Genomic DNA, 21,741 nt, shown 5'->3' on the forward strand with positions numbered 1-21,741 from the left:
AGAGATTTAAAAAACAAAGGCCCATGTCACCTAAGTCATTTAAAAGCTGAAAACATAAGAAACTATCTTAAATGGGTCCACTGGTCCATGTAGCTCATTAATGTCTACAGTGATGGACGGTGCTTTCTTGGGTTCCAGGCAGGAGTCTCTCCCAGATATTGAGGAACAGAACCTGGGACCTTCTGTATGCGAAGCAGATGCTCTATCACTGAGCTACAGACCTTCTGGGTAAATCTGGCACTGACCTGGCCTATCTTTAGAACATATTTCTAGATTAATGAAAGGACCATGGTTTATTCCAACAAGGCAGTTCTTACAATGGCCCAGTCCCTCTCCACCATTCACTAAAATATACAAAATTTAAAAAATACAAAGACTCGTAGACATAACATAAATATGTACTATTAAGATTTTCCAGCTGATTATACTCAAAAAGGAAAAACCAGGACACCCCAAAAGTTTTTACAAAAACACACAAAAAAACCCCCACAATTTTTTGATTGACTTGCCTAAGATCCAGGACAAAGCACTGCCTTTCAGAAATTCCCCTGGGATGTCAATTCCACTTTTGAAATCCCGGTAATGTCTGGGAAAATCTGGATGTATGGCAGCCCTAATTATACCTCAGGTGCAGCTCCTTAGATCATGTATATGGTATGCACTTTCCCCCATACAAGGCAAGATAGGAGAGCCATTATTGTAGCATTAGTTAGGCATAACTGGCCAAATGTCAATTCCCTAAACACTGCTGCAGTGCTAGAAGACCAAACGTATGTCTATGGAATCCCATTCTAAGCTACATTGTGCTCCTGTGATGTTACACTGTGCTCTGCAGGGGTGACACTGAACTTACAATGGAGCGAAGTCCATGCTTGCTTATTTATTACATTTGCATTGTGTCTTTTTTTCCATGGAGCTCAGGGTTCCCAGGTGGTCTCCCATCCAGATGCTGACCAGACCCCGACGTGCTTAGCTTCAGAAATGATGCTGCATCATGTGCCTTCACACCATTCCTTGGGACTATAAAGTCAAAGAAAACACGGACCCTCTAAACTTCATAACGGAAATGAACTAGAATGAACACAAAACAAAGGTGATTCAGTGTCCTGGGTTTGCTTCTCATCCCCCAAAGAACAACAGAAAAGAGATGGAGTTTCATTTTTCTTCAAGGGAGGGAACCCCAAGAAAAATAATTTATCACTATCACCTTCTAGCAATACAATGAGTAGGCACACATTTATTGGAATATGGGGAGGACATTATGTAGTCTGCCTCCTGACCCAGCCAAAAGCGAGAAATGTGGTATTAATAATTAGTAGTGCTGTCTCCTGATTAAACAAATATTTGACAGTCTGTTGGAAGCAATTGGAAGGATTTCAACAATTATATTACATTCCCAGAAACTGACAGTAAAATTGTGATGCTAGAGATCCTCCAAAAGGGTCTTACAGTACCCAGAATTATCTGAGGGAGGAAATAATAATAATATAATAATATTTTTTTATTTATACCCCGCCCTCCCCAACCATGTGCTTTAAATGTATAATATGTACTCGACCTTAGCATGTAGCTTGCTCCCAGCTCATTTTTTAATAGACTGAAGGATATGTCATATTCTACCTATAAGTAGTGGCTTACGGAAGACTCATAGCAACAAGAATATGAAATAAATATAGGAGGAAAAGCAGAAAGTTCCTTTGACTAACCGGCCCTGTAGGTTCCTTTGTTGAAACCAGGTGACAATCTGTCATCAAATACATGGGGTCAAAGAGGTACTACTAAGGTGGTGATATAACCACACTTTTATGTACAGCAGACAGATCAGGCAAAAACATTTCACTGTAATCAAAGGGATCCACATTTTATCCTAAAACAATCTCAGGCTCCGATGAGAGAGAGAGAGAGAGAGAGAGAGAGAGAGAGAGAGAGAGAGAAAGGTGCTGTCCTGAGACAGCTGCTCTTTTCACGTTACAGGAGGAAGGGTAGCAACCAGAGAACCAGAGAATTTTAATGAAGACAGTACAGTACTTGGATGCTTTGTAAGTGAACCTCTCCAGAAGCTCACAGAGCAAAAAGGTAAATGAGTTGTAAAAACTCACTTTGTAGTGATGCATTAGTGACCCATTCTCTGCAGAAAGTTAATTCTTGGTAATATGTTGTGATGGTGAAAATTTAGATATTTCTCAGGAAACAGAAACTGTGGCAGCAACCCTTTCAAAAACATTAAGTAGCTGAGCTGACTGTGATGGTGCACCTTCCGTTTTCTTCTTACGTTATCTTTCTCATTAATTTTGCTTTTATTTCAACCCACATTAATGCAAGTGCAGCTCCTTTGCTTATTCTGGTTCCTGCTTCTCTGACATCCCCACACACCCCTGGCTGCTGATATGTTTTCCTCTTTCCTGAAGTACAGTGGTATCTCAGGTTAAGTACTTAATTCGTTCCGGAGGTCCATTCTTAACCTGAAACTGTTCTTAACCTGAAGCACCACTTTAGCTAATGCGGCCTCCCGCTGCTGCCACGCCGCCGGAGCACGATTTCTGTTCTCATCCTGAAGCAAAGTTCTTAACCCGAGGTAATAAGGTAATATTTCTGGGTTAGTGGAGTCTGTAACCTGAAGCGTATGTAACCCCAAGGTACCACTGTAATGATATGAGTGATCCTACCCAATCAGGGACCACGCACTCAATATGACGATGCTCCAGTGCCACACTATATAGGCCACGTTCACAGCATACATTTAAAGCACGATGGCACCACTTTAAACACTCATGGTTTTCCCCCAAAGAATTCTGGGAGCTGTAGTTTGTTAACGGTGCCAAGAGTTGTTAAGACGGACACACACACACACACACACACACCATGGCTACAGTTTCCAGAGTCAACCATCCCCTCTCTTCACAGGGAAGTCTAAGAACTGTAGCTCAGTGTGGGGAACAAGGAGTCTCCAAACAACTCTTAGCACTCTTAACAAACTACAGCTCCCAGACCCCCCCCCCTCACTACAAAACAACTCTAAGCCATCAGCCAACAGACCAGTCTTTCTTTAAGCTATATGGGACATTGGATAATCTCATTCATCGAATGCATTACTTAAAAAGCAAACAACAAACCACCCAGAAACGCTAGGATTATTTATTTATTTAAAACAAAATGTTCCAATTCAAGTCTTGTTTTCTCCCTGCTTCCTGCAAGTATTTTTGCTGAAATGAGGTTTCCTCCCTTAACTTACTGTTATTTGCTGAGAAAGTAGAAAACTTAACTTTCACCAGCAATCATGTATGGTATATTACGATGAAAACAAAAGAAAAATTGGGAGTTGGGGAATGGGGGGGGGGGTTGGAACTAGCAGTTCCAGGACTTCAATAATCCTTTAGCATCTAAAGAAATGACAAGGGAGGAAGTTTTAATATAGATGAGGCTTTTTTATTTGCATTTCTTAACAATAAGGGTGGTTTATACTCCACCTGGCGTCTTTTCTCACATCACCTTTTATGAGCTTCTCTCCGAGACAAGTATCTTTGTACAAAGGGTTTCCTCTCCCTCCCTCTCCTCCTGTTCTAACTCTCTACCAGGCTTCAGTATACAAGCACAAAGGAAGCATTGAAAGAAACACAGTAGGACATCTCCTTTGATCTTATGTTCTAATAACTTGTGTATGTTTGTGTCCAAAAACAATGCTCATAGGGTGTTTCACTCCCCCCCCCTTCTCTAGTGAACTGTTTGCTTGTTGCCTCTGCCACCACTGAAAGGAAAGGGTTTTCATCACAGGGCAAGAGTTAAACATTTAATTTTAGCCAGGCAAAAGTGGGTTGTTGTTATTTTTAATACAAATGAAAGCGCGTGAACAAGAGACTGTAAATGCTAATAATTGCTTTAGTGTCTGCAGAAAAGCATCTTCAGACTGACAGCAGATGTGGGATCAGTTCACATGTATCCCGTCTGCCACTTGATGGCTCCAGATCCAGTGGCGAGGAACTTTGGAAATGAGCCCTGGCAAATCCAAGCACTGCAGATACAGGGAACGGACTGGGGCTCAGTGGTTAGAGCACCTGATTTGCATGCCGAAGGTCCCAGGTTCAATCTCTGGCATTTCCAGGAAGGGCTGAGGAGAGACTGCCGCTAGCAAAGAGCAAAAAGCAAAAAGCAGGACGGACAAGAAGCCAGCTGGCCTCTGCAGAGGTCTGTCACCTACTGCCTGGGGGATAAAAACACACTAACAGGTAGGAATGGATGGCCCAAGCTGAGAAAAGTGAGGCAAGTAGGACGAGGCAACCAAAATGATCCTGAGGATAAAGCGACTCAACTATGAAGATCGCAGCATTTCTTAGTTTAGAGAAAAGGCAAGAAAGCAGCAACATGATAGAAGTTTATAAAATTATGCATGGAATGGAAAGAGTGGATAGAGGAAGGTTTTTCTCCCCCTCTCATAAAATAGAACTAATGGACATCCAATGAAGCTGAATGTTGGAAAATTCAGGACAACTAAAAAGAAAGTACTTCATCACATAGCGCACAGCTGAACTGTGGAGCTTGCAGCCACAGGAAGCAGTGACAACCACCAACTTGGATGGCTTTAAAAGAGATTGGACAAATTCATGGGGACAAGACTCTCAATGGTTACAAGCCATGATGAAGGAAATACTAATTGCTGGAACTGCAAGATGGGAAAGTACTGTTGCGCTCAGGTCCCGCTTGCAGGTTTCTCACAGGTGTCTGGTGGTCGGCCACTGTGAGAACAGGATGCTGGACTAGACAGGCCACTGTAATGTCATCATTCATCTATCCAAGTGTTGTGGACCCACTCTTGCTCTGTGGCCCCTCCAGGAACTGCTTCCTCTTCCACATGGGGCTGGGGGGGGGGGAACCCCCACACAGGGTGGTACAGAGAGTGAAAAAGCTGTGCAATACTGAAAAGTGAGCCAGCTTCTGGCACTGACTCTCCCTGCAATCAGATCTGTCTCTGCCTACCACGGGCTGCGGCATGGTTGTCTATGCCTCATGATGGGGGGTAGTTCCTGTTTGTGGAATGCCCTTCCTGGTGACATGCATCCACTTCCCTCATTGCCAATTTGCAGGATAAATTTAAAGGCATTCTTGTTTACGTAGGCGTTTAATAGCTGAGAGAAGCTGGCCACTTGATGGTATGGTATTGCTTTGTAAATGTTTTTAGATGTTCTTTTTTATGTTTTAAATGTGTTTTTATTTCATTTTAAGATATATGTTTTGATGTTTGCTCCCCTGGGTTCTTTGGGAGGAAGGGTGGGATACAAATTGATTAATGAATACACTCATGGGGGGGGGGAATTCCCCACTCCTGCCTCCAGGAATTTACCCAGCTAACTCTAAAGTCCAAAGTTGTTGTAGGACTCATCCACACTTCCTCTTGTCCTGCTGCTTTTCCCCATGGAAAACCACTCTTTAGCGCTTATTTGTAGCAAACAGCAATTCAGGTTTTCTCCAGAGGTTTTCTCCAATTTAACACTAAAAAGTGGGTCTTTCCTGAGAAAGGAGCGGGGCAAGGGGGAAATCACTCAGACTCGTGCATTCTAGACACAGAACAAGGGGAAATGTGGATGAGCTTGTAATCTATGCCTAACTTTTCGTGGAGGGATAGAAACTTGGGTGGCATTCTTAGGCACACGTTTTTGGAAGTGATCTCTACTATTTATGTATGAGTAAACATGCACCAGATTTCACTGCACATCTCTAACACCTTAACATAGCTGTCAAGTGTCCCTTATTTGAAGGGACAGTCCCTTATTCCAGCGCCATGTCCCGCTGCTGTCCTTTATTGATGGATGTCCCTTAAATGTCCCTTAAATGATGTCCCTTAAATTTCAAAGGAAGCAGCTCCTCTCCCTCCCTCCCTGCCGGCCAAGGAGGAGGGAGGCTCCAACTGCGTTGCTTGGCTGTGTTGCTCATCCAATAAGAAGTCTAAGAATGACTGGAGGGTGGAGCTTGCATGTCTTGTGTGTGGCTAGTTAATGCAAGCTGAGGAGGTTTTTGAATGCTGGACGCCATTTTGTTGCACGTGCTGCTGCAAACTTTGCAGTGCAAAGCCAGGCCGGGGAGCCATCTTAAGTTGAGGCTGCATAGGCCTTGTGGTGCATGTGATTCAGATTCTATTCAGTTGAACCTCTGGTTACAAAGTTGGTTGGACAGTGTTCTCGAAGCTACCCAGCATGAGTTTGACCAGACTGCAGCAGGACAGGAAGACTGGAGTGCCTGGAACAGGTGAGGTTGCAGGTCCCTTATTTTGGCTGCTGGTCCCTTATTTTCAAATCTGTAAGTTGACAGCTATGCACCTTAATGGCCTAAATCAGGAATAGCCAATGTAGAGCCCTCCATATGTTGTAATCCAGCAACATTTGGAAGGTACCACATTGGCTACACTTGGTAACTTAAATTATGCTTCTGTAGTTTATATTGTGCTACACTAGATGCTGCATCATTGTTGAGTTTATTTTTATTGTTTCTTTTTTATATATTGCATTTTATTGTACTGCAATTATATAGTTAATTCTCATATATCATATTTTGTTGTATTACAATTTGTATTCCATACAACATATAATAAATAAAATAAAAACACAATTAAAAAATAGGAATTTTAAATATGATGGCTGCACCATCTCCCATCTTCAACCACAAACCTGCGGACATGCATGCACACTATACCTTCAAAGCACATTCAATATGCATTTCCCCTCCTGCAAAGAATTCTGGGCACTATAGTTTGTTTAGGGTTGCTAAGAATTGTAACTCTATGCCCAGGGCCCAGAATTCTTTGTGGGAAAGCATATGCTTCAAATGTGCTTTAAAGAACAACCTTATTTCCTCATGCTATACTTGCATGAGAATTAGCATTCTCATATGATGTTCTACACCATTTATTTTATTTAACAGGATTTAGGTAAAGGTAAAGGTACCCCTGCCCGTGCGGGCCAGTCGTGTCCGACTCTGGGGTTGCGCGCATCTCGCTTAAGAGGCCGAGGGCCAGCGCTGTCCGAAGACACTTCCGGGTCACATGGCCAGCGTGACAAGCTGCATCTGGCGAGCCAGCACAGCACACGGAAACGCCGTTTACCTTCCCGCTAGTAAGCGGTCCCTATTTATCTACTTGCACCCGGGGGTGCTTTCGAACTGCTAGGTTGGCAGGCGCTGGGACCGAGCAACGGGAGTGCACCCCGCTGCGGGGATTCGAACCGCCGATCTGACGATCAGCAAGTCCTAGGCCCTGAGGTTTTACCCACAGCGCCACCCGCGTCCCTGACAGGATTTATATACCGCTAAATCATCAAAACTTCTAAGGATAGACAAAGTTCCCTGAAACCAGCTGGCAACCCTGACTCAGCTGGTCTCTTCTTGCTTTGTAAGAGCAAAACTGCTTTGAAAGCATTTTTTTTTTTCCATTACAACGGCACTTGCTGCAACCAGCCTCTCTTAGAGAAAAGAGGCTTATGTTGCCTTGACTTCTCTGAATTCAGTGTAGATTTCAAGCCTAGGCTGAATATCTGACCTTCCAAAGGGGTGGGTGAATGAGCCTTACATTTAGAGTATACAAAACAGATGACTTGTCTATTCTTCTTGTTTCTAAGAGAGATCTAATTTGGTTCAAGAACAGGTCTATGGGTTCTTTTCCAGAAAGAAATGGCGTTTTCAAATATACATACACACAGAAAAAGCCACAAAGGAAGTCTTCAGAGTCATACTTTTCAACCTTCTCAGCAAGAACACACACACACACACACACACAGACACACACACACACAAACACACACACACACACACACACACTCATCCGCAAGCCATATTAGAAAGCAGGATGATGCTGTCCTTTCAGAATAATGTAGCAAAGATGACCCAAGAGGCTCTCTTGAATTGAAACCCAGAACACAATATGCTTGTAATGCAATACCAATAAAGGAAAAGCATATATAATGTTTTATTTCTTTCATTTCGCAACACTGTATAGGAGGTGGAATTAATTCCCAGGCTCTCAAACCAGAAAATGAATACTATAAACAGTCAGCAGGCGTAAGAAGAAAAGCGGGGGTTCTTAAGAGTAATGCAGATGCCCTACCCCACATTTAGGGTGCTGCTTCCCTGCCCCCCCCCTTCCAGATCTGCAAGGGCTCAGGCTGTGTATCGAATCAGGGGACCTGCGCCTTACACCAAGACTTGTCTCAGTCACATTCAACACCAGCCACGCCGAATGCAAACACAATTAGAGCATTCAGGATAAGACAGTAGGAGATTCCCTTTGATGTCGGGATAAATTGAGAATCTGCATGGTTTTGTCTGAGATGACAACCGTCCCAGGTTTTCTAATGGGTATCTAATGGTAAAAGAGAATTTTATGATGCTCATTAATTACCAAACTGTCATGTGCTCCTGGCAGAAAGAAAGTAATCCTCTTCCCCCAGATTAGACAGCCACCACAAAGGACTTCAAAGAACTTGCACACCCCTCCCCTGAGAACTGCCTTGCGTAAACCTCACGGCTCTAATGAAAAGCAGGGGAACAGTTGACAAACTCTTCCTGTTACATGAGCAGCACATTTCAACTGGCAGCTGAGGGTATTATTCCTTAGCCAGTTAATGCGCGCAGAGACACACAGAGCGAGGGTAGAGAAAAAAACTTTTGGTAGGCCTCCAAGACGTTCCAAAATGCACACTCAACCTTGCAAGCTGCCCTGTTTGCACCATGCTTCTCCTTTCAAAAGCAGAAGATCGTTTGCATCAAGATTATTTCAAAGAGTGGTGATGAAAGATAGGGTCTGCTGGTGATCTTGCTGGGGCCTGGATTGAGGTGTGGGGTTTTTTGGTATCTAGAGACAGGATGGTACAAGGCCTAGTTCCCATTCCTTTATATTTTACGGGTTTTCTGGGGTGCCCATATACTCAACTCAGATGACATGAACATCCTGTACTGCGTGAATATATATGCAGACTAACAGATCCTAGTATGCAAATCTGTCGCCTCACATGGCAGCAGTAGTCCGTGTGTGCAAATGAGGCATCCAAGTAGTAACAAGGGCAACCAATGCCATACAGAATAAGGTGTTCAGAAGCTGAACAAAAAAGAGGGTGAGGGGCACCAAGGATCCTCCTTGCCTGAAGCATCTTGTGATGAATGAGGAAATGCAAGAGCTATGGAAGAGGACCATGATATTTTGGCTGAGCTCAGAGAGGAGGAACTCAAGAACAGAGTGCACACGTTTGTAATAATAATAATAATAATAATAATAATAATAATAATAATAAATTTTATTTATATTCCGCCCTCCCCAGCCGAAGCTGGGCTCAGGGCCGCTAACAACAATCAAAATAATCCAACGATTCTAAAAACATTTCATTATAAAAATTAATTAAAATCAAATTGATGGCAACCATTAAGCAAATTTCTGTGCAGATTGCCAGAGGAGGGGTGTCAGGCTGCACCTTGACCAAAGGCCTGGTGGAACAGCTCTGTCTTGCAGGCCCTGCAGAAAGATGTCAAGTCCCGCAGGGCCCTAGTCTCTTGTGACAGAGCGTTCCACCAGATTGGAGCCACGGCCGAGAAGGCCCTGGCTCTAGTTGAGGCCAGCCTAACCTCTCTGTGGCCTGGGATCTTCAAGATGTTTTTATTTGCAGACCGTAAGTTCCTCTGTGGGACATACCAGGAGAGGCGGTCCCGTAGGTACGAGGGTCCTAGGCCGTATAGGGCTTTAAAGGTTAAAACCAGCACCTTAAACCTGATCCTGTACTCCACCGGGAGCCAGTGCAGCTGGTATAGTACCGGATGAATGTGATCTCGCAGCAAAGACCCCGTAAGGAGTCTCGCCGCGGCATTCTGCACCCGCTGGAGTTTCTGGGTCAGTCTCAAGGGTAGCCCCACGTAGAGTGAGTTACAATAATCCAGTCTGGAGGTGACCGTCGCATGGATCACAGTGGCTAGGTCAGGGCGAGAGAGGTAAGGAGCCAACTGCTTAGCTTGGCGAAGATGAAAAAATGCCGCCTTTGTTATAGCTGCAATCTGCGCCTCCATAGAGAGGGAGGTATCGAAGATTACACCCAAACTCTTAACGGACGATGCTGGCACTAATTGCACCCCCGCAAGAGATGGGAGTTGCCCCCTCAATCCCATATCGCCCCGTCCCAGCCAGAGGACCTCTGTCTTCGAAGGATTTAACTTCAACCGGCTCCCACGTAACCATCCAGCCACAGCTTCCAGACATCTGGTCAGTGTGTCTGGGGCCGAGTCAGGATGGCCATCCATCAACAGATAGAGTTGGGTGTCATCGGCATACTGATGGCAACCCAGCCCAAAACTCCGGACAAGCTGGGCGAGGGGGCGCATAAAGATGTTAAAAAGCATCGGGGAGAGAATCGCACCCTGAGGCACTCCACACACCAAGGAGTGGCGCGATGACAATTCCCCCCCAAGCGCCACCTTCTGTCCCCGACCAGAGAGAAACGAGCGCAGCCATTGAAGGACTGTGCCCTGAATTCCCACGTCGGCAAGGCGGTGGTCCAGGAGTTCGTGATCGACCATGTCGAAGGCTGCTGACAGGTCTAGAAGAATCAGCAGCCCTGACCCGCCTCGATCCAGCTGCCTGCGGAGATCATCTGTTAGGGCGACCAGAGCCGTCTCGGTCCCATGACCAGCTGGACTGGAATGGATCCAGAGCCGATGTTTCATCCAGAAACCTGCCAAGCTGTTCAGCAACCACTCTCTCAATCACCTTACCCAGGAATGGAAGATTCAAAACCGGACTAAGGGATCTAATGATGTTTTGTTTAAGAGCGGGTGCACCACTGCCTCCTTCAGTTCCCCTGGGAATATCCCGGTGCCAAGGGACAAATTGATGATATCACCCAGGGGGGCCCGCACCTTGTCTGGACACGCTCTAATCAGCCAAGACGGGCACGGGTCAAGAGGACAGGTGGTGGGCTTTCCAGCTCGGAGGAGTCTGTCCACATCGGCTGGGGATATCCGGTCAAAGTGGTCCAATACTGGACCCGAGGACAGTTGAGGGGCCTCCAGTTCCTTTATTGTATCCAAATTGGCAGGGAGGTCATGGCGGAGCAACAAAGCTCCGCAAAATAGCTCGCAAATGCCTCACAGCTGTGTGTCAAATTGTTATTTAAATTTGATTGCCCTTCAAGGGACGTTAAAGACCTAATTATACTAAATAATTGCGCTGGGCGAGAGCTAGCGGAGGCAATGGAGGCCGAGAAGTAGGACTTCTTAGCGGCCTTCACTGCCATCTCGTAGGTTTTCATAAAAACCCTATAAGATGTTCTTGAGGCTCTGTCACGGGCACCCCGCCATACTCGCTCTAGCCGTCTGAGGTCCCGCTTCATTTTCCGAAGCTCCTCAGTAAACCAGGGAGCCCAGTTTCTGCAGGGTCGCAGAGGGCGCTTAGGTGCGATCTCATCGATGGCTGCCAGGAGCTGGATATTCCATCCCTCAACAAGCTCAGTCAATGAGTTGCCAGGGGGAGCAAGGTCCCGCAAGGCCTGACAGAATCTATCAGGGTCCATCAGCCTCTGCGGGCGAGCCCAAATTGGCTCGCCACCTAAGCAGGGTGGGCGTGGAAAATCAATCCTGGCTTTCAGAGCGTAGTGATCAGACCATGGCACCTTCATCGAAGGAGACATGATCACATCTATACCGACGCCAAAGATCAGATCCAGCGTGTGGCCTGCTTGATGTGTAGGGCCCGAAACAAACTGAGAGAGCCCTAGTGTCGCCATGGAAGACACCAGGTCCAGAGCCTGTGAGGAGAGAGTGGCATCAGCATGGACATTGAAGTCCCCCAATACCAATAGGTTAGGGAACTCCAAGGCCCAGCCGGCCACCGCCTCTAGCAGGCCTGACAGGGTGGCTGCTGGTGTGCTAGGTGGCCGGTACACCAGCCAGACAGCCAAGCTCACCTCGGAGCCCCACACTAGGCCAACACATTCAATGCCGGGGATCGATGGCGATGGTAGAGCCCTGAAAGAACAATCTTCCCAGATTAATAATGTCACCCCTCCCCTCCGGCCCACCGTCTGCGACTGGTGGAGGACGGAGAAACCCGGGGGCGCCATCTCTCGTAAGGTAACAGTTTCCCCTTCGCGCACCCAGGTCTCCGTCACACAAGCCAGGTCAACCCCCTGCGAGGTGAAGAAATCTCGCAGGGTGGCGGTTTTGTTGCCTATGGACCTGGCATTGCACAACACCAGTGACGGAGGTGAGTAAACCTTGCTCACCCTACCCTCGTCCCTCGGGATGGGGCGCAGATCGGAAGGGGTACGAGCATATCCGTATCTCGATCCCCTTCAACTATGACATCTGCCCCCACCGCCATACCTCCCTCGCCCCACCACGGTAGCAATCCCAAGCCTCATACCAACCTCCATTTACAAAATAGAAAAACAAAACAAACCAAAAACAATTATACCAAACAAAACCAATCCCCACCCCACTCAATATCCAACCCCAAAACAAAACAAAATAAAAATACATCAATAAAAACCACCGTTCACGGTGGTACAACAAAGTAAAAAGTAAAAACCCCTTTAAAACACATTAAAACATATAAAAACATTTTAAACATTTGCTGCAGCAGCACCAGTGTCCTTAAAGCTGTAGCGGTGGCGGGTGTGGGCCCCGTCCCCTAGGCCTGGTGGAGTGGGCCTACAGGAGGGAGCGGCCTTCCTCAACACCTACGGTGCAGCAGCAGCGATGTCCCTGTGCCTCATGAGGCCTCTTAAGCTGTGGCGGTGGTGAGTCAGTCTGGGCCCCGCCCCCTGGGCCAGATGGAATTAGCCTGAGGAGGGAGCGGTATAATAATAATAATAATAATAATAATAATAATAATAATAATTTATTATTTGTACCCCACCCATCTGGCTGGGTCTCCCCAGCCACTCTGGGCGGCTTCCATAAAAACCAAAAATACACTAAAATATCACAGATTAAAAACTTCCCTGAACAGGGCTGCCTTAAAAGGATCAACGATTTCCATCCAGGTAGGCTGAAAAAGACCCCCTTCTGAAACCCTAGAAAGTTTCTGCCAGTGAGTGTAGACAATACAGATAGGCCAAGGGTCTGAATCAGTGTAAAAAGAAGGCATCACAAAGGTTCCCACCTTCATCATCAAGGCATGAAGAAACATAGTTTGATTCCTTAACAACTTAGGGATAAGGTAGCACATGTTAAATATAATGAACCTTCACAAAGATGAAAGCTAGGACCTTGTACAGTACTGTCCTGAGATGCCCAAAGCCAAATTGGGTTTTGAAAATATTTTGCACTGCTTTCAGAAGATGTTCAGAGCTGAAACATATTTGTATTTGTTATCATTGTTGATCATAGGTGTTTTTACTCCAAGCAGATTTCCAGGGTGGTTTATGAATTAGCAATGGCAAGCTATACTGTGCTGCCCTTTCAGGACTGCACTATTTCTCAGTCTTGATGGTGTATATCTGATTTTCTTCCCATGTCAAAGAATAAAAATTAAAATCCCTGCCTATGGCAAGGTAGCATGTCAAAATAAATTAAAAAAACTAACCTACCTAGAAGTGTTAGTTTTCTACACACAGGGAATTTTTGGCGTGGAAAAGTATTCAGCAACATCATCCCCCATAGAGACTTTAGTGACACATTCTCAGGAGGACTATACCACATGCTCCCCAGCTCCCCATGTGCCTGTGTAAATTATTTTGTCACATGTAGGCAGTAGGGATGTGCATCACATTTTGACGAATCCTGAATCTCAGCGCATCTCAGGGGCATTTTCAGCATGTCAGAGATGAAGTGGGATCTTTACAAAGTGGCAAAAGTCAAAGTGAGGACCCTTGAAATGCTGCTTTAGCACCTCGGTGATTGAGACATCAGCAAAACGTTGCAGACAAGCATCTGCTAGAGGTAAAAGGAGGAGTCCATCTTGTGGTTTCATCCAGCAGGGTAATTCCAATCCATCCTCTGGCGAAACCCTAAAACTCCTCATGGACTCATGAGGTAATTATTTTTTTCTTTCAAACTATAGCTATTTAGAAGGACTAACTGCTCTTGTAAATGCCACCACATATACAAGCCTACACTTGGTTTTCTAAACCGGTTTGAGGGTTTTTTTCCCTTATCAAGCAAGTGTATATAAATAATATTAAATAAATAAGTTACCCTTGGTGTATGGGGGGGGCGGTTTTGCAGGGAAGAACCTGTTTTTGATTCCTCATTGGTGGGGGGGACTCCTGAGGGTATTAGTATTTATACATTTATTAGACTGTGGCCTTCTGAGGCTGTTGCCTTGGAAATGCTCCCCTGATCTTCCAGGCCTCGGTGAGAGATCCAAGGCAGCTCTCCAAAGAGAAACATTTTCACCCTGAAATTCCAGCACCACCATTGGTTTACTCACATCCTTGTCTGTTCTGAGGAGAAGTGTCAAATCTCTTCAAAGAAATGACCCAGTAACTTGATGCATTCCTCACCAGCCACCTTACTCCTTGAGTCCCTTAAGTCTCAGAGGGAACTAACACAGGTAAACTGAAGGTCTGAGGGAATCATTTGGTGGCCGCTCAACGAAGAAGGAACACACTCGGTGTTCAGGTAACCACAATCTGACACACCAAACGTGGTGGTTTCACCAAATGCAGCGAGGGAGAAAGAGGGAGCGTGGCTCCCATTTGATGGGTATTATGGGAGCCCAGCCAAAAAGCCTCAGCGCTCTGCCCTCTTCCTCCTTTGCCACAGGAATAAGAGGAGATCTATGAGAGAAGTTCCCTCAGGGGAACTTTTCCCTCAGAGAAATTCCTGCCACATGGGAATTGCAGAACCCGCCAAAACCTCTAGCTCCCAATGTTTGAAAAAGCCAGCACCTGGCGCTTTCCCTGCATGACCTGCTCTTTACTGCTGAACCAGAGCAAACAGCAATCCACAGAAGACCCAAATTGCCGTTTGTTCCAATACAGCTTTAAGGAGCGGGTTTTCCTGAGGAAAAGGGAGGGGGACACCCAGACATGGTGTTTCAAGAGCATAGTTCTGTGCTCCTAGAAAATGCAGGGCAAAAGGTACATGTGGATGAGCCCTAACTCTTCCATCAGTGCAAGAATGTACACTTCTGCAATGGAACTCCCCCCCCCTCCCTGTCATGAGCCCTATGGAGGTTTGATAAGGCTAGTCAGAGGGAGAGGGGAATAGGATGAGAGTGCAGAATTGGATCCTAGGGAGGGGCCCAGCAGTCCAGGAAATGCTGCAAGTGGTGCAGAATGCTGCCGCCAGATTGTTATGTGAAGAAGCAAGATGGCATCATTTGTTATCAACCCTTAAAACACTACATTGGCTGCCTGTGAGCTATTGGGCTCAGTTCACAGTGTTGGTGCTAGGGTCCCTGAATTGCTTGGGACCCAAGGACTTAAAGAATTGCCTCCCCAGTTCCTACCGGCTCATACACTAAATGGCGGAGAAAGCTCTGCTTGTGGTCCCTCCGAAGTATATGACCCGTGGGGCAGTGCCTTCTCGGTGGTGACACCTTAGTTGCAGAAATCCCTCCTTGTGGGGATCCATTTGTCTCCTAGCTGATGTCACTTAGGCAACAACGTAAAACATATTTATCTGTTCGGGCCTTTGATACATAGCTGAAGCGAAAGTAAATGGTGCAAGTACTGCTTGCTGCCTGCTGCACTGGGTTTTTAAATTTACAGTTAGCCGTCCTGGGTTCCTATGGGAAGGACAGGATGATAATTTAAAGACAACATTTTATTGTCCTTTTGGATTGTGTATGCAGCCTTGAGTTTCTTTGGAATCTGGAAATTATGTATTTATCTAGAGTTATCTATCTGCTTAAAAATATAAATAGCAGAGTTCCAAATGAATGCAGGTAAGAACGAAGAGTAACACTATTAAGGAAAGAAAGCCTTGTGGGCGATTATTTCCCAATATCCCCACTGCACTTTGAACCACGTTTCTCTGTTTTTAATTGTGCTGTTTGTGTTTTTCACACACCCACACCCTGTCTGACTTCTTTCGCTCCTTAATGCTCTCAGGCATCAAGGCTGTTTGTACACAGAAAATAATCCTGATGTTAACATAAAATAGAAAGCAGGCTTGCTTCTTCTTCTTTTTTCAAACCACATAATAGCTGTTAAGAAGATCTATCTTTCTAATGATCCGCTCCAGGGTCAGAACAGCTAATCTCTTCTTAGGACTGTAAAGATAATATTAACACAGGGAGAAGTAGCTATGGGCAGCAGACAAAGCCGCACGGTAAATCAAAAGACCCTCGTGCTAAGTGATATTCTGCACACATCCCACACCACATGTCAGCTGGATCCCCCTCCAGGATCCGGAGGACTTCAGCCTTTTTACAATGGTGGAGGAAAGGCTGAAAATGCCTGCTGGAGGAGTCAGGTGTACAAGGAGTATTCAATATAGTTATTTAGGGGGGAAAGCAAGGTTTTGTTCCCTGGGGCCATTGCACTCTGCCTTTGGAGAAAACAAAACAAAATAAAAACAGCTAAAAAATTTTTTATATATATTAGTCATCTGGACATTCATCTGATTAAAAAAAAAAGAATGATGTGAGTTGATCACTAATCTGCACGAGCACATCTATCTATCTATCTATCTATCTATCTATCTATCTATCTATCTATCATTTATCTATCTATCATCTATCTATATCTATTTTAAAGAATCTGAAATTTCTATTTTGTTAGTCACTATAATAAATAGTTTTAGTGACGAACCATATCCTACTAGGAACCAGCACAAACGTGTCTGAAGTGCTGTTTGATTCTTTCAATGTGATCTATCGATCGATTGATCTAGGAACTCATTCTATTCTCTTGACTTTGATTTTTTAAAATTGATTTTTATATTGTATTTTTAAATTGCTGATACCTGCCCTGGGAACTTATGGTAAATGGTGGGTAAATCATCATCATCACTGAGTTTGAAGGAACCCCAGGGTTCATCTGGTACATCCCCTGCAATGCAACAATCACACCTCAAGAAGAATTCACTGTAAAAACTTAGAATTAGCATATTTTTTGCTCCTAATTCCAATTAAAAGGGTTTTTGTTTTTTTTAATGATTTACTGTAAACCTTACAGGCATTTCAGGAAGGAAGCATTATATTAGGAGGAGACCTAAATGAATGTCTAAATCCTCATCTAGATCGAAATAACTCTACAAAAAGATATAAACACTCCAATGCTACTGTTTCACAATTTATTAATGACTTCAATCTGTATGACACCTGGCACCTTTGCCATCCTACTACTAGGCAATATTCTTTTCATTCATACTTATTTGCATATCTGGATCATTTGGACTATCTTTTCGTTTCTAGTGATTTAAACAAGAAGTTTATACTATGAGTCTGGCAATAAGGCATCTGGATTGCTAGGTCATTCCTTGAAGAAACGGAGATCCATGAATTTAATTCATTGTATTCAATCATCTCAAGGTGTTTTGTTATACAGTAATCCTTCAATTAGCAAATAATTTATATAACTTTTCAAACAACGATATTCCTTTAATTCATCATCTGCAGAGGCCATCGACTCATATCTTACTCAGACTGCTCTTCTAATCTCAATGGAAGAACTTTTTGAACAGGGCTGTCTCTGAGGAGGAAGTGTGCAATGCTATCAACAGACTTTAAAAGGGTAACTCTAGGGCTGTGGGTTTTCTATGGATTTTTATAAGGCCTATTTACTACCCTAATTGACTTTACTACAAGCATCCCCCCCTTATGCACATTATATTTCTGGGCTCCCATGTATATGTGCAGCACCAGGAAATAATTCAAACCCAGAAATGGGAGACAGCTGGAGAGTCCTTGTGGCTTACGAGGACACCCTCCCCGGAGCCTGAAAGGCATGTCAGTGAGGGCAGACAAAGCCTCGAAGAGATCAGAGGCACAGCAGGGATTTGCTTATGCTGCTCAGCCTTCCCACCCAACAGCGGATGTGTGGGGTAGCGCAGCAGCAAAAGCTGCCTTCTTGTGTGTCTTCCAGCCTCCTCGTGGCCCCAGATCTTCAATTCTAGCTGTAGATATTTTTGGATACAGTATTTTTTATATGGATTGAAGAGAGAGTGGCATTTAAAGGGTGTTTAGAGGGCGCTCCCTACTTCACATGATTTCACTTACATGCACAGAGGCCTGGAATGTAACCCCTATGTAAGTGGGGAGTCGCCTGTATTTAACAATATTCTGGTTGGGGAAATCTTCAAGAACTGTGCTACTACGAAAACCCAATACTGATTTGATGGAGGTTGGGTCATACTGCCCTATAGCTCTAATTAATGTAGATGCTAAATTACTTTCCTTGGTAATTGTCCAGAGACTTGCAGCCAATCGGAAGCTGTGGAAGCCAAGTCGGACATTAGGCTTCTAAAGAACATTCGCAAACTGGAACACTCACTTCCAGGTTTGCAGTGTTCAGGAACCAAAACGTTCGACTCGCAAGGCATTTGGCTTCCAAGGCATGACTGTACTTATATAGGCAATTATATAGCCCCAGATCAGACAGAGTTTATCCCTAACAGAAACATAGCCAATGACAGCATGTAGAGTTCTTAATATAATCTATTGCCCATCATACTAATTCACCTGTTATGCTACTTTCTTTGGCTGCTTTTAAAGCATTTGACGGTGTGGAATGGAGGTACCTCCAAAAACTTCTGACTAAGATGCATTTCAGTGATAAATTCCTCCATCTGATAAATCTAATTTAACCATCATCAACAAGAATAACAATTAAAGGAGAGCGTGCAGATAGTATTGTTATTAATAGAGGAACTAAACAGGGCTGCCTTCTATCGCTCCTTTTTGCAGTGGCAATAGAGGTTCTAGCAATAAATTTGAGGTCTCAAAAGGTATTGAGGATATTATGGTTGAAGGAGCACCAACTTAATCTTTTTGCAGATAATATGTTTTTAATGCTTCAGAATGCAAGAGTTTAAATTCCTTTTAAAAAATAGCAGGCTTGAAAATAAATTACAATAAATTGGTTATATTTCCCATCATTGTCCCACATCAGGAGTGTGTTTGGCTGTATTCGGGCTTCAAGTTATTGTGTGGTGAGTTTAAATACTTAGGTTTAAAAGTTACTGCTGAAATTAATCAGCTGTCCATAGAAATTATGACCAGCTTTTCAAAAAATTAAGAAATGAATTTAGGTCATGGAAATTTTTTTAGTTGGGCCACTTGATTTAAACTGTTTTTAATATTGTGCTGTTGTGTTTTAATGTTGTAACCTGCACTTGGACCTTAGGGTGAAGGGCACATAATACATTAAATGAATGAATGAATAAAGTAGAGAATGCCCAACCCCTTAACTTCTGAGACTTTGATCCAGATGTCCCATCATTAGATAGTAAGTTGGTAGCTGCTAGGTATTTTCTATTGTAGCTCCCTGACTACAGGTCCTCACCCTGATTTGCCTGTCACCTTATCTGATATCTTTTTAGATGTCAGGTGAAAACTGCTTTATTTATTATATGCTTTGGTGGGGTTTAATGATGGGCTGCTGCTGGTTTAACACACCTAGGAGTAGGTCTGATTGAACTTAAGGGAACATTTCTGAGTAGACAGTGGGTTATTTGCACTATCCAGTGCAGAGGTGGGGAACCTGTATCCACACCCAATGATGCTGGACTCCAGCTCCCAGACAGGGTAGTTATTGAGCAGGAATGATGGGAGTTGCAGTCCAACAACAGGTTCTCCATCAGTCATCTAACGCTACCATTTTTGATATGTATTTATAATGCATTTTACAAAACAAACTATCCTTTTTAAAATTATGCAAACTGCCTCAAACTTCAATTTGATGGAAAGAGCGAGGTGGCGGGAGGAGTAAAAATCTTTCCAGTAGCAAACCAAAAGCAAATGTGGTGCTCTGGACTACTAGCGACACTCCTGGAATGAATATGTCACAATCCAGAAACGTGCTACAAACTGTTTCTCCAGACACCTGGCTATGGAACCATGATAATTATGTAGGGTGGTTTTAGGCATGCAAGACCATGCAGTCTTGATATGCATGAAAGGAAACACATAATCTCCTCCCTTCCCCCAAAATAAACCACCCATGGACTTAATCATTGCTAAGGAAATGTCAGAATCATTCTTTAGATCCCTACTAAGTAATGTCCATGCTGACCTAAACTAGACCCGGGATGTAAGCCTTACCCAATGGCCAGGCTCCCAATCCTTTCTTCAGCCAGCAACCATGGAGTCTCTTCTACGTGTCATATTTCAAAAGGGAACAAAATGGAGGGGGAGAAAGGTAGAAATTCTAGAGTTCTCTGGCAAGGAGATCAGAAAAAGGAGAGAGTAGGGGGGAAAGAAATTACAGCTTGGCCTCCTTGCTGATATTATAGTGGAGCAGCTCAGAAATAGCTTCACAGGGAAGGTCGATTAGAAAAAAAAGAAAAAGGAAAGGAGCGGAGTAACTATAAAACCAGCCATAAAACAAGGTTGCAATTTTAACCTTCCTCTCGAAACCTCAAGATGAATATCATAGAGAAATAATTAGATATGCGGAAGAGGCACTTCAAATCAAAAGCCCTCCTTGCGCCTTTCACATTTGTACAAGCAAGAAGGGTGGAAGGAGGGAGAGAAAAGAGCAAGAACATATCAAGCTTCAAGTTCTCCCTGTGTGAACTGATGGAGGGAGATAAAAAAAACCCCTATATAAATAGCACTTGAGCCGTTTTCATGTCATTATCTCACTGCCTTCTCATTCCCTCCACTAAAGAAAAATAAATCACTCATGGCTGATGTGTAGAAACAATGGCAGGAAAAAAGGAAAATTAAGAGTGAGGTACAGCTGTCAGAGGTGTGGGGGGGAGAGGTTTGGGGTAGAGGGGAATCCCAACAACCTCAGCTCCAGTCCCAAACATCACACACCAGTATCATCTCAGAAAGCTAGCTGTGTGTTTACGAAATGATTTCCTGGTCAAGGCCAACACTAATAAGCCTCAGGGTGGAGAGAGATGCAAGGAGCAGGCATGAGGTTCCTTGAAGTCTGCCTCTTGAAACATGGGGTGGGGGTGGGACAGTATTAGGGCCAATGCTTTTCACTTGGTGGTGGGATGGCTGAAAAGATGAGACAAAAGGATCAATTGCTCATCTGGTAAAGTATTAAATCAACCAGAAACTTGTGGGATGGGATGGGAGGAGGAAGAGGAACCAAAACAGATGTAAAAAGTTAAAGATGGATAATGCACAAGGCGACTGTGGGCTTTTTTGAGATCAATGGCACAGGGGAACAAAAACATGATGAACTAGAGTTTGCTCAGATGTTTAAATGAAGCTCAAAAAGGCAAGCTGAGCTGTGGGTGCAATAAAGAAAGCTCTGAACTTTAGATTACATTTAAATTACATGTGCCTTTAAAGCCAAATGCCTCTATAATGAGCTTATATTATGTGTATGCTAGAGTAATAAGGAAACCTCCCTCCTTTTTTGGAATCAGATGCATTTACAGTTTGGGATCACCCATGGTTATTCAACTTTAACATCCCAAGGTTTTTTGGAATTTTAAATTGTGCTTGAAATAGAGGTCAAATAGAAGGAAATGCTGTGTAATATTGCAGAATCTGTAAGAGGATGGTCCTGCACAGGTTTAAGATATTAGCATGAAGCATTTCCTTCTGGACAACCTTTCAGGGACCACATGCCAGTGGTGGGTGGGGCCAGAGGCAAATGTGGGAGGAGCAATGAATGTAAATGTCACCTTTGTACAGTAGGCTAGTAA

The 21,741-nt window shown here is 44.2% G+C and overlaps 1 protein-coding gene across 1 annotated transcript in view; it reads right to left on the reverse strand.

The window, feature by feature from the left end:
• Positions 1–21,741, reverse strand: part of LOC307223104 (uncharacterized protein) — a 131,459-nt gene that overhangs the window by 5,625 nt on the left and 104,093 nt on the right. Inside the window, exon 14 of the mRNA XM_079988950.1 lies at positions 854–1,020. The gene's annotated coding sequence lies outside the window, so the exon portion shown is untranslated. The remainder of the gene's footprint in view (positions 1–853; positions 1,021–21,741) is intronic.

This window comes from Podarcis cretensis (assembly GCF_951804945.1).
Source record: "Podarcis cretensis genome assembly, chromosome: 8".
Taxonomy (NCBI): domain Eukaryota; kingdom Metazoa; phylum Chordata; class Lepidosauria; order Squamata; family Lacertidae; genus Podarcis; species Podarcis cretensis.